This window comes from Eptesicus fuscus, chromosome 14, assembly GCF_027574615.1.
Source record: "Eptesicus fuscus isolate TK198812 chromosome 14, DD_ASM_mEF_20220401, whole genome shotgun sequence".
Lineage (NCBI taxonomy): Eukaryota > Metazoa > Chordata > Mammalia > Chiroptera > Vespertilionidae > Eptesicus > Eptesicus fuscus.
Genome location: NC_072486.1, coordinates 2,911,603 through 2,923,245, shown reverse-complemented (window position 1 = coordinate 2,923,245; position 11,643 = coordinate 2,911,603).

The window sequence follows — 11,643 nt, the reverse complement described above, 5'->3', positions numbered from 1 at the left end:
GCTTTCCAAGTGTTGGCAGGAATTCTACTGCCAGGAAAGCACATGCCTAACTTGAGAGCCTGTGCCTGGGCCAGGGGCAGAACGTGGGCCCAAAGCCGCGTGGATCCCCTGAAGGCGCACTCCCCAGCACAGCTCAGATAGGGAGCGTCGTGAAAAGGGAGGCGAGATCAGGGGCCCCGGAAACAGGGACCTCGGAGCTCCCCCAACGAGGAGCCCCAGCTTCTCCTGAGCGTTCCCCAAACCAGCCGAGGGGCTAGGATCCAGGTCAGAGGCCGGCCAGGCTGCAGCCCCGCAGGCCTGTGGCCGGCTGCGCTGCGCTCCTTGGACCAGCAGGTGGCGGTGCTGCAGGGGCTGGGAGCCCGGAGCCTGGAGCCGGGAGCCCCAAGCTGCAGCAAGTGCCTGCCCGACGCGCTCACAGCTGTGCATCCTCCACGCGGGAGTTCTCCCCGCAAAGCTGGCCGCGGCTGCGGGCAGCACCCCGCCACCCACGCGAGAGCCCTGCGCCCGGCCAGCACGGAGCTCAGAGGGCTCAGCTTTCCCTACTCACCCCCCCCCCCCCACCCCGGTCCCCACGCCGGGGTGCTGGGAGGGAGCGGGCAGGTCTCTCCAGTTCCCAGACCGCGCCCTTTGGGGTGACCAGCTCTGCCACCCTGGGCGAGGGCACAGCCTCTGAACTCCGTTTCCTGATTGGTGAAATGGACTTAGCACCGCCTCCCGGGTGCTGGGAGATCAGTCTGGGCTGAATGTAGGGGTCTGTCTGTTCATGTCCCCCCCTCCTCCCAGGCCCGTCTCTAAGTCACCCACCCTTGACCTCGCACCCACCCTTGCCCTCGCACCCACCCTTGACCTCACATCCACCCTTGACCTCGCACCCACCCTTGACCTCGGGTCTTCCTGCATCTGCCCCTTCCTCCTCTATCTGCCTCTCTCCGCCTGTTGGCACACTGCAGTCAGTGACCTTTTAAAAACGAAACTCGGTCATGTGACTCGGGTTTAAGCCTTTTTCACCACCTCCCGTCCACAGAGTAAAACGGGAGTGTGGTCTGTCCTACAGCAGGCGCACTTCGGTCCTAACACGGTCTCCGCACGTCGGATTCCTTGAGTTCACTTCCCACATTCCGCCTGAGGGTTTTCTTTCCTTTCCTTCTTCTTTTCCGGTTTCTGGAAACCTCCAGGTTCCCCCACCCCGGGGTGGGCTGCATCCCTGTTACCCTGGGCGTGTCAGGAGCCCAGCCCTTCCCATGCCTGGGCATGTCCTCCAGGAGCGTCCCCTGCCTCCCCGCCCAGGCCACGCCTTGCCTCTGCCTCCTCTGCCATTAGATTGTATCCACACACCCATCTTTCCCCGAAGCTGGCTCGGCTCTGCAGCCTTTACAAGGGTCCTCGCCTCCGAAGGCAGGCTCTCGGGGCGAGTGCTGTGACGCCTGAATTTTGGAGGGTCTGGGCCAGCACCCTGTGCACTGCAGGTGCTGACCACGCCCCTGGCCTGAGGAGGGAGCATGGTGGACTCAGGGTTTTCCTCCCCTGTCTCCTCCGTCTCCTCCATCTCCATCTCCTTTTCCATCTCCTCGTCCATCTCCATCTCCATCTCCATCTCCATCATCTCCATCTCCATCTCCATCTCCTTTTCCATCTCCTCCTCCATCTCCTCCATCTCCATCTCCTCCTCTGTCTCCTCCATCTCCTCCTCAATCTCCATCTCCATCTCCATCTCCATCTCCTACTCCATCTCCTTTTCCATCTCCTCCTCCATCTCCTCCTCCATCTTCATTTCCATCTCCATCTCCAACTCCATCTCCATCTCCATCTCCAACTCCATCTCCATCTCCATCTCCATCTCCATCTCCATCTCCATCTCCTACTCCATCTCCTTTTCCATCTCCTCCTCCATCTCCATTTCCATCTCCATCTCTTCCTCCAACTCCATCTCCATCTCTATCTCCATCTCCATCTCCATCTCCTTCTCCGTCTCCATCTCTATCTCCACCTCCATTTCCATCTCCTCCTCCATCTCCTCTGTCTCCTCCATCTCAGCGAGTATTTGCATTTTCATGGATTTTGTACCATGTGGATCTCTATAGAGAATGCTCACCCACATATTTTAAGGTTAGTTGAAGAAAAATAGTAAAATGAAAACATCCAACTTGGTAATTGGATTTGGCACTGAGTTTTTTCTAAAATTGCCCCAACTCTTTCTCTTGCTCTGATGATGCCAATCTGGCTAGAAAGTGCTCATAGATAATATTTTAATTAAAACTAGCTGAAAACAAGCTTACTGCACTACTTAAATAACTGAAGAGGAAAATGTGGAAAAATTGATGATTTAGAAATGAAGCAGGGAGAAATATTAGGAGTGGAAATAGAGGTGTAATTATATTACATATTTAACGTTGCTTAAGATCCAAGAATAACAACTTCTATGAATATTCAGGGCACATTTCTGCTCCAGGGTAGCAATGGCCCTCAGTTATGTGCTGATGTCCTTGACTTTTCAGAAAGTGTGGGACTGATTTTACTTACATGAGGAAATACGCAGGAATAAGCCCCAATACATGTGGCAATGTCGTATAAACTGCTTAGTTTTATTGATTTCAAAAGATTTTGGAGTAGCCTTCATACTACTAGTAACCCTACACCTCCTCTTTCTATCCTATAGAGAGAATGTCTTACCATCAGGTCATAGGGCACTGAGGCTGGGGTTACTGTGGCCCACGAGGGGATACATTCTGAACTGGGATAAGATGAGCTATTGACTTGGTGGCCCGAGGTCTCAGGCAGGGAAGCATTTATCAGTGCGTCCTCTTGCTTGCATAGCTTCAGCTCAGTCCACGCTCCTGAGACCTGGCTGAGGGCAGGATGTGACTGGCACACTCACTCACACGGGGGAGGGATGAGTGACCGGGAACCTCCTCCTGTCGTTGAGAACAGTTGTTCTCACGGATCGTAGATCAGGTCCCAGGAAATTTTGAGGGGTGTCCTGGCGGGCGAGGCTGGGGTGGGGGTGAGGGGGCCGGTGGCAGAGGCTGTGCTTTGTGTTATCCATTCATCTATCCATTTATCGGCTCAGCTCCAAATCCATCCTCCATGGACTCATCTGTGAGAACGGAGATGCCTCTTTAAGAGTCCATCTCTGCCAGCCGGCCCGAAGTCAGGAGAGGGTGGGGAGAGACGCTACAGAGAGAAGGGGTTTTCCTCTCTAGCTCTCCAGGCTGCTGGGAGGCCAGCGTTTTCTCGTTACTGATGAGCAGTGTGGCTTCTCCAGGGCGAAGTGCACGCATGGCGCAGCTTTCCCCAGCATCGGGGCAGTTTGCTTCCTGCAGTTCTAGACGTGGGCCGTGCCTGTGTGGCCAGGATGGGCCCGCACAGGTTGCTGCTCCTGGCGCCCTCCCCGTAGCCCCACAGACTGGGGCAGGTCCAGCGACCATGGAAACGCAGTAAAGTTCTGTACCGTCCGGATGGGCGCATCCCACTTTCTCCTCTGAGGTCCAACCCTCTTCTCAGTGTGTCTGTCCTTGGGTTCTGCCCCACAGCTCTAGGGCGCCCTGGAGTGCTCTCTTCCTGTCTCTACAGTTACTCTCCTGTCCCGTTTCCTAAAACAGAGCTTCTCTTTTTTACATTAAGCTTCCCTCGTTATAAGCGTGTTGTAATTTGCATGTCCTGGTTGGACCAGATTATAAATATATCTCAGTGGGAAGAAGGAGACAGCATCCTGATTGGGGAGAGGTGAGCCAAGAGTAACAGGTGGGGAAGAAGAGCCGGCAACTCCAGACAGACCTTTACAGAGTTCTGTGGTCAATAGAGACTTAAGTGATGTTAAAGCTGGAGGATGCCAGGGGCCGGGGGCCAAGGGCGGTCTTTTATTACAGTAGAAGAAACAAGACAATATCTGTATGCTGCAGGGAGGATCCTTTAAAGAAGTAGACATTTTATGAGACCATGGTCTTATTGGGCTTCGGCTTCTGGAAAAAAAGAGAAACGAACAGAGTATTTCGGATGCCTTTGAGGTGCGGAACCCAGGAAGGGTCAGACACTTAAAATGGGCAGGGGTGGGGCTGGGGGAGAAGAGAACATTTAAATGATTTAAATTTTAAAATCATCACCCCAGACACTAACATTAAACCCACCCCCTTCTGTTAGTTTTCAGCATCACCACCCTCATTTGAACACGTGCATCTCCCATTGACACTAGCCTGTCCTCTCTCCAGACTATTTCCTCCCCACCCCAGCCTGTCCCTGGACCCCCCGACACACCATGGGGCTTCCATCCAGCTGTTAGGGCAATAGTTTTAATTCTTTTTTAAAAATATATACTTTATTGATTTTTTTACAGAGAGGAAGGGAGAGGGATAGAGAGTTAGAAACATCGATGAGAGAGAACATTGATCAGCTGCCTCCTGCACACCCCCTACTGGGTGTGTGCCCACAACCAAGGTACATGCCCTTGGCCGGAATTGAACCTGGGATCCTTCAGTCCACAGGCTGACGCTCTATCCACTGAGCCAAACCGGTTTTGGCAATAGTTTTAATTCTTAAATGCAAGTATGTTGCTCCTGCAGTTTGAGTGAGTTGCTTCCTATTATCTGTGAAATAAACCCATTATGACGGCAGACAAGGCCCCATAGGACCCATTAGCTGACCAGCCCCCCTGTTTCTCTCACTCCAGGTCCCCTGGGCTCTAAAGCTTAGCCCCGCTGGCCTTTTCCCGATCCTCCTACAAGCCAAGTTCTTGCTCAACACGATTGCACATCGGAAATCTCTGCCTGGGAGAGCACCGTCACAAAGTTCCCCCTAGGATCTCCCTCCCAAACCAAAGCCCTGTCACAGCTCATTCTCTGTTTCATTCACAGCTGCCATCATCTCTGGTCACTGTTTATTGGCTCCTTTACTTGTTCTTTACCTCGTTCCTCAACTAGATGGCAAGACGTACTCTGTATTTGGTTAACCTCCGTGTTCTTAGCATTCGACTACTGTGGGCACATAGTAGGTTCACAGGGACTGCTTCTAGACTGGTAAATTGCATTTTATACCCACCATATTATCATGGTGCTTGTGTTTTGAACAAGGTCAATACCACGATTAATTATGATTATGATGGATCTAGTCCTAGATGATTCCTTTTACATTTTTAGAGCCTTTTGGATTTTTGACTCAGGACTTTGGCCAAACTTGTCACAATAATCAACCTTCTGTGCGATTTGTCTCCATGACTTCATCAGCGTAGTTAGTCATTCTGACATTTAATAATCAATAGTGCTGTGGCTAATCACTGCACTCGGCACGACTGGGACAAGTGGCGACTGAAAGCCAGCATTTAGCATCATTGTCTCCCAGTTATTCTCACGCCTGACATAATTATATATTTGAAGTAGAAACTGAGTTTGTTGTGATAGAAGAAATGTTCTCCCTGGAGGCAGTGATTTCCTGTAAAGCTTGTGTAAGTGTGGAAGCCTACACTATTGTTCCCCCTTTCTTCTCCTCTACGGGGTAATGCTTATCCATCAATGTGGAAAGTGCACGGCAGTTGCATTAAAAATCCACCCAGCCGTCTCTACCATTAGGGGCTGCGTGAAGGCTTATGGGCTGAGGCCCAGGGTGGCGACAACAAAAGGAAAACGAAAAGTCCTAGTAATTTGGTTCCAAATAGGGAATCACACCGGTCTGCGGCTGTAGGTCAGAGTGCCCTGATGGGAATTCGTCAGTTTTGCAGAGAAGCCGGTCTTTCTCCAGAGTTGACTGGCTGACGGCAGCATGTAAGCTGTGGAGAGGCCCAGCCAGGGTGGTTCGGTGGATGACTGTTGACCTATGAGCCAGGAGGACACGGTTCGATTATCGGTCAGGGCACAGGCCCGGGTTGCAGGCTTGATACTCAGGGTGGGGTGTGCAGGAGGCAGCCCATCAGTGATTTTCTCTCATCACTGATGTTTCTCTCTTTCTCTCCTTTCCGCTCTGAAATCAATAAAAATGTATTAAAAAATACCGTGAGAGTCTGTGCTCTCTGTGGGTAGGTAGGAGTTGCAGGTGTTTGGGAAGAACGTACCCATTTTCCACTAAAATCCTTGATAAGTTTGGATCCTTGTGGACTTCAGTTTCCCTAAGGATAGAAGAAGGCCCATCAGAGGCAGGTGGGCTCTTCTCTATTGGGTATGACTGCAATGGCAACTTGGTAAACACTCAGCCCAGTTTCCTCCAGATACTTTACAATATGTCAACGAGAAAGTTAAAGGGTGGTGTTTTATAATATTAGCAGCATGACACAATGTACAGAGAAAGATAGAAACACACCAAAATGCTCCATTTATGCCGGGTCTGACCGGCAGACCCTGAGCGATGGATGAATGATGACTCAGACGTATGTTTCTGTGAAAGAGAGGCTAAGGGACTAGTTGGCTATCGCCACCAAGTAGCCCCATTCGTCTGCCTCTTTAGGCTTTCATGGGAACAACAGCTTGAACTGAAATTAACTATTAGACACACTCAGCAGGGTAAACATCCTTGAGGAAGCACAAGTTTCTACAAGGTCGTGTCTAAAGACCAAACATAGAGATTCCAGTAACACACCCGGGGGCTCGGACTTGTTTGGAAAAGTCAAGGCAGGGGCTGCCGCCTTTGGCAAGGTCCGTCCCCCCAGAGGCCCGGGACCTTTCGGAGAATCCTCCTTATAGACATCCCAACCAAACCCCGTGCTTCCCCACAAATTCACTTGGGGTGGAGGTGATAACGTGGGCACAGTTGTATAACCAAAACCCAGGTTCATCGGCGTGTCACCATGAAAGTCAAACCCATAAGACAGGTACTGGTGGAAAAGGAAAGAGGTTTATTCAAGTGCCGAGAAGAAGGGAGACTCTTGTCAAAGCCCATCCCAATATCTCAGTGCAGGCAGAGGTTTTTATGAGGGAAAAGGAAAGCAGAAGGAAGCGATCAAAGGGAGAGGGTTGAAAAGTTCTCCACATGCAGACCAGGGCCAAGGGATGGGTGGTCTGGTGTGCACCCTCCTGGTTTTGCAGTTGGAGGTCAGCGGGTCTCCTGGAGCTGGGATGACTGGAGGTTGGAGTCTGTATCTTTTGAAGTTCGTTCCCAGGATTCTCATACAAACATGCTGTTTCTCTACAAGTTACCCATTAATTAGAGCCCACATTTACAGGAACAATGTGAAAAGAATGGTGGGGTGAGTTACTGTTACAGTTGGACCTGGACCTTCTGACCATGCATTTCAATAATAGATTACAGTCAACTCTATGAGTAACAACAGTATGCTAGAAGGTTAAAAGCAACTCAGCAAAAGGGTCGATTATGTTTCAAAAATCAGTTTATTTAATACTTTTTATTCCTTAAAAAAAGGTGACAGAGCTTTAAACTTACAAATTTGTTCTCCTTCTTGCCCTTTCAGTATGAATTGTGTGATTAGTTTTTAGCTTTCTGTGTACAGGAGACTTGCATCGACGTGCTGATGATGTGATGCTTTGGAGCACGGTCACGGACAGGCGCTGACAGAAAAAGTCCAGGAATGAAGTATTCCTACTAGTACCATGTGGGAGAAGAATAATTAAAAACAAAACATTAACATCCATGAAAGCTTAGAACAAGCTTCCTGCCTCAAAATGCATTTAAAAAAAATTATACCATGCAGTCAAAACCTGACATTTTGTTATTTAATCATGTCCTGTTTAGGTGGTGAGCTGAGAAGACACGCTATCACCTACCTTTTCTCAATATTACAGGCATTGAAGTGGCAGAGTCACAGTGCTGGGAGGTACTTTTGCAATCATTTTGTCCAATGCACTTGTTTTACAGAAGAGGAAATGGAGGGTCGGGGCGGCCGTGGCCCACCAGTGCCCAGGCCTTGGGGGCTGGCACGACTCTCCCACACCGACTACCCTCTTCAGGAACGTCAGCCTCCTACGTTTCCCCTTAACTCACTAGATTACGGAATGAACTCCAGTTTGCACACCCCACCTGCTCTGCTGACGGCTTTCTCCCACTGCTTCCTGCTCTTCCTGGCCCCTGTCCCATCACACAGACCCCGGGAGCCCGGCTGCAGAAATATCAAAGCAGGTGGGAAAACGAAGGAAACCCTGGTGGCTGATTGTCTAGTATATCAAAGCAGCACCAGGATTAACCTGGCATGTTTTTATGTGAATGGTTATTTTACTGCATAATAATCACAAATATCAGCTTAATGGGGGAGGAGAGGGTAAGAACATCTAGGAATAAGACTTCCCGCTTGTGTTTTTAGAATGTGTGTGTCACTGAGACTTTTTAGTGAGAACAAGGAGCTGCGTCAGCAGCAAACTTCCCCGAAGGGTAGTTTTCGGAGGTTCTGCTCCCTCGGAAGGCCAAATTCTCGACTCCCACAGATAAGGAAGGAGCTGGGCCATTCAGGCCGTTCTTTGTATTGAAAGCATTTTAATTTTGGGGGGTATATGATGAGGTTTTGATATTTTAAAATAATCTTTCTGGCCGGAGAGGGACTGCCCCTCCCGGAGATGGCCCATTCTTAGAGACGGCAGCAGGTCCAGCCGGGACCAGGTCTCTGAAACACAGAGCCAGCCCCTCTGTCCGGCCCTTCCCCGTCAGGAGGCCTCATCCCCCTGCCCGCATCCTCCCAGGCCAGGTGAGGCTGACTCGGGGCCACGGTTACAGCTCGAGCCCACTGAAGTGATTCAGTCAGCCAGTCCTAGGCTGTTCAGCCTGCCTTGCTTTTCCTGCAAAAACCCAGTAAAGGTCATGACCTTAACCTTCTCCTCACGCCTGTCTACTAGGAAAGAAATCATGTGACATTGAACTGACCAATACAAAGTGGGGAGCTAGTGCGTCACAAACCCGACTCCCCGATGGCGTACAGGTTACGGGTTATATAGAGAAAAGTCACCAGACTCCGTGGGTTAGAGGGTGGGGTTGTGCTGGGAGCTGATTGGTCAGAGGTGAGGTGAGGGTATTAACCATTTCTTCAGGACGTGAGGACAGCTCTGAGGTCTTTCCTGGGGTCCCTCTGTCCGACCTCATAGGGACGTAGCCGGGGTCCTTCAGCCTTAGGGCTCAGGAGCTGAAACATAACTTAGGCCACGATGTGATGCTTAGCCTGCTAGAGCCCGGCCATGTGACCACCCGTCAGGTCCCCACCGGCTTCCGTTGCCTCAGGGGAAAGGCCAGGTCTCTGAGAGAGGGATAAGATTTCCACACCTCGGGGTTAAACCAAGTTTAATCAAAGTTGTAAGGACCCTCGGTTCCATCTCTCCCGGTGGCCCTGTGAGGCAGGCTGTGCCTCGTGTGTCCAGAACCGGGGAGGGTAAGAACCTCTGTGTTTTCCGGAGCCGCTCCTGTATGGTTGTAGAGGGAAGGGGTGAAGGGGCTGGTTTCGCGGGAAACGGCCGATTGAAAATGATGTGGGCAGACGGCTCCGGTGAGAACCAGGAACATTCTTAGCCGCGATGGCCCAAGATGGTCAGCTCCACATTTGCCACATTCGTGATTTCCAGCTTGGTTTCAACGGGGAGGAAACAACACATTTAAATATTCATCATCCTGTGCAACCACCGCCTGACTCCAAAAGCCCAGCGACTATTCATAGAACAGATAATGAAGCACTTTCCGAAGCTCTGTGCGCAGGCTGATGAACACGGCGCGCGCGCGTGTTGGGAGAGATGAAAGGCGAGGAGAGAATAGCTGCCTGATGAAAGGGCGCTGCCACGGGCTCAGCGATCACTGCCGTTCCAGAGGTTATTATTTCTTCCCCTCGTGCCGTTAATATCCAAACACACTAAATGCAAACGTGGGGTGTAATTAATTTTAAAAATATCCGAATTGCTCAAAACGCTATTTTGTGAGGCGTATTCCAGAGGATTTTCTATTTTGTGAAGGACCAGCTCTCGGGTGTACTGGCCCATTCATTCGGTGATTGGATTTGCGGGCTAGTCCCGCTTCTGTGCAGACATTTATTATTTGCTTCTTCCCGAGCACCTCAGGGCTTCTTGCTGTTGTCAAGTCTCGTGTTGAATGGCTAATTTTGTGACTTTGTTAGTGTGAATAATGCTAATTTAAAATTAAGTATTCACTTTGAGTATTCCAGAGAGTTCCATTTGTCATGGGCTCAGTTGCTTCTTCTCACAACTTTATATACATTACATGGAACATACATATTATATGTGTATAATAAATATATCTAATCTGTTTACCTAATAATAATCTGTTATATCTATTCAATTTTACTTTTTATAATAGGAATTTCATACCTAGTTTACATAGTAATAGAGGGAATCATAAATCAAGACCCCACGCACATACCCCTAGCCTACTTGCAACAATTATAAATATTTTGCCAACTTTCTTTCATGTATTCTAACTATTTTTCTTTGCAGGATATGATGCCATTTAAATCACAAATATCCCAGTTTTGTAACGATTTTTATTAGATTTCTGGGCCCAATATTATTTTATTATTTATTAACTTTTCTCTTATTCAAGAATTCTTTATTTTTAATAAGATGTTTAATGTTTTAATGTATGTAATGCACATTTTATTTGATTTATTTCCTACTTATCATCTTCTGTCAGTGGTTATGATTTCTAAGTGGCAATTGCTGGTTCATAGGAAAGTTGTTCATTCTTTTCTCTTTGTATAAAAAGTAATATTTTAAAGAAATGTTTCCTACGTTTTGTGGAATTTATTGAAGTAGAGAACATGCAAAAGACATTGTCTTCATATCAGACAGAGGAGCCATCAAGCCCTGGTCCGCAGGCAGCATAACCTAGTGGAAAAAACAGCGAAGCGCTCAGCCTTCTGTGTACTGAGAGCCGCAGAGAAGTGTGAGGAGTCCTGGTGGAGCAGGGGCCAGGGAGGTCACGGGCACCGGGGCCCCTCATGGCCACACAGCGATGAGGATGCAGCTGTCTGAGCGATTCGGACTCTCACACTAAGTCAGAACCAAGTGGTGGGGAAACTGTCAAGTCTCCTGATCATGAGTCCAACGTGCTCTTGCCTGAGGGAGCCTGGCTGTGCCAAGAGGTGTGTGTCCCGAGGTGGTCTCCCTAGAACGCACGTCCCTCTGGGAGCGTTGTTCCCACCTGCTGGCATCAGACTCCCCATTAGCCCGGTGCAGGAATGAGTCTGCATCTGTGTTCTTGCTTTCCCAGGAGAGCAAGGGACAAGGGCTCTTTCTTATCTTATATGCTTCGGGGCCAAGGACTCTCTCTTAACTATCGCTACATCTCCACGCCCTAGCCAGTGATGGCGAACCTATGACACGCGTGTCAGCACTGACACGCGTAGCCATTTCTGATGACACGCGGCCGCATGCCGAGGATGAAACATTTGCTGCTCCCGAGGATGAAACATTTGCGACTAGAGTCTTGGAGTTAGTTTTTTCCTCAAAGTGACACACTACCCGAGTTATGCTCAGTTTTTTGGCGAAGTTTGACACACCAAGCTCAAAAGGTTGCCCATCACTGCCCTAGCCTATTCCTTGTGACATAGGAAGTTTACAATAAAGGCTTGTTGAGTGGAATTAATGCCGTTAAAATTAGATCTGTGTTTTGATACTGTAGGAAGCATTGTCAGACATTTCCACGGAAAAGATAAAAAAGTGTTTATGACAATTCATAAATAGATGCTTATAATATGTCTTTGTTATTTTTCTCAAAGTGTAA